This window comes from Corylus avellana, chromosome ca3 (genome assembly GCF_901000735.1).
Source record: "Corylus avellana chromosome ca3, CavTom2PMs-1.0".
NCBI classification, from domain to species: Eukaryota; Viridiplantae; Streptophyta; class Magnoliopsida; order Fagales; family Betulaceae; genus Corylus; species Corylus avellana.
In genome coordinates, this window is record NC_081543.1 from 10,529,738 (window position 1) to 10,534,752 (window position 5,015).

The following is a 5,015-nucleotide window of genomic DNA, read 5'->3' on the forward strand; positions in this document are numbered from 1 at the left end:
GTAAAATAATAATAATAATAATAATAAAAGGAATGTTTTTTTATTATGAAGGTTTATATTTAATTTTATTTTATTTTTTTATAAAAAAATTAAATTTGAACCATTGCAAAAACTAAAAATAAATAAATAAAAATTATACTTTACTTTCCTAAAGTTTTACCCGATTTGCAATTTAACCTCTAATATTTAAAAATTTGAAATGTACTCCAACGAAGTATCAAAATTTTGCAATGTAGCTACTCTATTAACCATTTTCGTCCAATTTGACAAAAAATTGTGCACATGCATTTTTTTGTCTAAAATTTTCAAAATCGCCTCATGTGTTTTAAGAAATTTCAAAAATGCTCTTCAATTAACCAAAATTTTTTTTAAAAAAAAAAAAAGAAAAAAGAAAAAGAAAAAAGGAAAGGTTGTGTTGGCTATAGCCACCCCTATTGGCCGGCCACCCCATGGGTCGTGGGGGTGGTAAGCCATCCCCAATCCGATTAGATGAGAGTGGTTTCGACCACCCCCATTTTGGTCCCTTGGGATGGCCGACATTCCGGCTAGCCAAATGTGTAGCCGTCCCCAATTTTTTTTTTTAAATATATATATATAAAGGCAATTAAGTATTTTTCATCATTTTCATAATAGAAAACAAAAATTATTAACGGATGGGTTAAATTGTAAATTCTTGATACTTTATTGGATACAATGTAAATTTTTAAACATTTCATGTCAAATTACAAATTATGTGAAACTTTAAGGCAGTAAAGTGTAATACTTTTTTTTTTAAAAAAAAAAAAAAATCTCTTTTTTAAAACAGTTAAACTAAATACAGTCTTTGTCAAACAAGAAGTTGACAAGATGAGGTAACCTATTCCCTTGTCAACTTCTCCGAAGAAGATACAAATATCATTTTTTTTTTTTTTTTAATTTTAAAAGAGAAAGGAGGTGCTCTTATTCAAGCTGTCGGTGGTTCATTCCCTTTCTGTCTTTTTGACTTTTTGTTCTCTTAAATATAATTAATAACATTTTATCCTAACACGTCTCTTAGGAATTCAAGGCTGTTCATATGTATCCATAAAAAATAAAAAGGAAAAATCATACGTGCATTTCTTATACATTTTAAATTCGACTTAACAATTAATAAATATATGACATTTACAAAACATGTACAAACACCTTATCCATATCTGACAAAAATCTCAATAATATTATCTACATTAATTATAAAAACTTACTGGATACATTAATTTGCTATTTAGGTTCGAAAAGAACCCAAGCATGATCCTCTCTCTCAATATATATATATATATATATATATATGAGAAATGCTAGACATCTTAAGACTTTCTTGCCAAAAGTTAGTTTCTAAATAATGTGTGATCATCCCATGAGTTGATGACACACTTTCCAAAATAATAGATCTCATGAAATTGTGACACATCATTTAAGAACTAACTTTTATAAGGAAAATTTGGGATGTGTTGCATTCTCTATATATATATTACTACTATTACTAAAAATGGGCTTTTACCGACGCAAATTGTTTTGTTGTTCAAAATAAGTGTCGATACATATGGCATTTTCCAATGCTTTTATGAACGCCTGTAATCTCATAAATTAGCGTTGAGCATTCCCAATGGATGAGGCAAATAGTACTTTTATCTAAAATAACTAATCAAATTTGTAAAAAACTCACACATTGGATTAGAAAAAAAAAATGCAAAATAGATATTTGATTTGATTAAGAGTATTAGCAGCAGCTTCCCAACCGTTTTCTCTCAATTTAGGGAATAAAACTACTTTTTGATTCCCTATAAAAAAACACTTCACAATAGATTCCCTTATTTTTTCCTATATGAATTACATACTATTTTTTTTTTATCATTGCAACCAATAAGAGAGGAGAGATGAGAGAGACTTGTTGGGACATGTGAAAGAGAGGAGAGAGAATCAATTTTTTATAATTTAATAATGCATTGTGCATCTACAGTGTTTCTCAATGCATTGGGAAACACTATAGATGTCATTTGATGTTGGTTATATTTAGGACTTCTAATGTGTGTGGTTTTTTGTGGTTTTTTTTTTAAATATTTTTCCTAAACATATGGAAGAGAATTGGCTATAGAGAGTCTGCTGCTAATGCTCTAATAATAATAATAATAATAATAAAGAAAAAAAAGAAAAGGCTACATGTAGCAGTACTTTTCAAATGCGCCATTTTATTTTTTACTGTTTCTCTCACATGTTTTTTATTTTTCCTAAAACTTTTCCCGCTTTTCAATGGATCATTATGAGAATATTCTTTCACAATTTTTAATAAAAAGAAATGTGATTGACATTACTATGAGATTATGGTTTTCATACTTAAACGTTGGCAAATACGACATTTGAAAAATACAATTATTATAAAATACAACCGTTTCAAAAATATTATAGTTACAAAAATGATTATTTGAAAAATAATAATCATTGAAAAATTATTGTGTTAAACGAATTACTATTGAAAAAATAAAGAGTGAAATACAAATTTTAGAAAAGAAATAAAGATAGTATCAATAAAGAGTAAAAAAAAAAACATATTTAAATGATATAGATAAAAATATAGCTAATCGGATGTAGGAGTCCAAAACTTGCCCTATAGACTAAGCAAACCTCAAAATGGAAGCATACTTCTCTAGCACTACATGCACCGTTTACTTTTATAGCTGCATAACTGATTCTTTGTGTGTTTCTTATTGGGGATTCTCTTATGGTGCACAATACTTTTATGGGATAATTTTATTCTTTTTTGGATGAATTGGCAATAAGAGTTACAATATTATTTAAAATGAAAAAAAAATTCTAACACTCCAATCTACCATTATAGGCAAGTCTGCTCTTAAATAGTTTTAGATGTTACATCATCACTTATTCCAAAAATTTATGCTTATAGAAAAATATGAGATTAATTATTTGATTTATATTCTATCACTCATAATCACGTGTCAAAACAAACTTTTTCTTAATATGAGATTAATTATTTGATTTATATTCTAACATTCATAATCACATGTCAAAACAAACTTTTTCTTAACATGTGAGGCCCAACACTTAAAATATTCAATTAATATTGGGGTAAATTGTGGAGTATAAGGCCAAATGCCACCATCTTCCATGATAATTTTATGTGAATATATTTGTTGTAATCTTTTCACTCTTTTGTGACACAAGTACATCTCAGCATCTGGTTTGAGCATTTTCTTTTTCTTTTCTTTTTTTTTTTCCTTACAAAAAAATTATTATTTTTGGGTTGGGGTGGGGGACTGAATTTGACATATTTTGATAATGTTGTCATGTTCTTTCTTTTCACTAAATATAGGCAAAGTGGTTGACACGATTGCATTGTCATGGCATGCCTAGAAGTAGTCAATAGGATTCATGGCAATACTACCAAAATTGCCCATAAGTTTTTTTTCAAATCCTGGTCATTCAACAGCCACTAATTGGTCACGTGTTCCATTAAAGATAAATAATAAAATATTATTTATTTTTTAAAAAAGAATATATAAAATAAAATATTAAAATTAAAAATTAAAAAAATTGGGTTGGGGTGGCCCCCCAACCCAATTTTTTTAATTTTTAATTTTAATATTTTCTTTTATATTTTCTTTTTAAAAAATAAATAATATTTTATTATTTTTATTTATTGGATTAGGTAGCGAATTGGTGACTATTAGATGACATTGGATGGCCAGGTGTTAGACATTGGATGGCTAGGTTTTGATAAAAATCTGATAGACAATTTTGGCAGCATTGCGGTGCATCCTGGTCCTAATTTTTTTGGTCTGATCCCTTTTACAGAATTTGATAGGAAAGGTCAATTGATAATTTGATGTTTGATAAGTCTCTTTTCAGAAATAGTTTCATTGTAGGGTTCTATTGGTTTAGTGGTGGTCTTTTCTTCTATCATGTTGTGAATAGCATTTATGAAGTTTGGAGAACTATAACACATAATCCATAGAAAATGTTACAGTATAAAATTAGAATGATTTATTTACACTTTATCATTTACATTTTGAGAATAACTTCAATCATTTAATAGGAAGCAAACGCAATTCAACTTGGAATACTAAAAATAAAATATAATCCTCTTAACACCAAATAATTTATCTTTTATATTGACAAAATATATTATAGACAGAATATTCATTGACAAAACCACCGACTAAATCATCGGAATCATCGTCTTGGTTTATTTTAATGACTTCGATTTCGATAGCTGGAAGGTGGGTGGTGGATTATAATGAATAGAAAAATCTACGAAATTAATTTAAAATAAAGATACAATATTTCATTTTCATTGTATTTAATATTTTTACTTGATATGTTAAATTTAGATTTAAGGCCGTAAAATACACTACATCTAAATAGAATTGACTCTCTTAAATTATTGTGATTGTATAGGATATAGATAAACCGTATTAAATACATTATGATGGGACAGGTAACAATCATGACAACAACAAAAATAAGAGTGAGTTAAGGTTCTCTTTGATAAATCACCAAAAAGTTAAAAAGTTTCTTTACCTCAAATCCCATTCTCGCAACCCCCAACCCTAACTCTTAACACATTTAAGAATTAAAAAGGAAAAAAAAAAAAAACTTATTATATGTGGGATGGTTAAAATTTTGAAAATAAATTGTTCTTTATAAGAAAAGTCACATTGTTGTATAAATTTTTCATATAATTTTTATCCGGTCCGACGGGTCGGACATTGGGTTTTTTTAACATCTCTAATCTATAGACTATTGTTGTACAACATTGCCCAAAAAATTGAACCGTCGTTTTGTGACTCGAAACTAATTAATGTTATTTTTCATACTAAAAACTGTATGAAATTTTAAGGAGAAATTCAATTGATGATCAGATAGGCATTATGCCTAATAAAACAAAAATTACTGTTAAAATCAATTTTCGAACATGTAAAATTAGAAAGAAAAATAAATAAATAAATGTATGAATTCCCGATCTTTTGAGGAGTAAATCT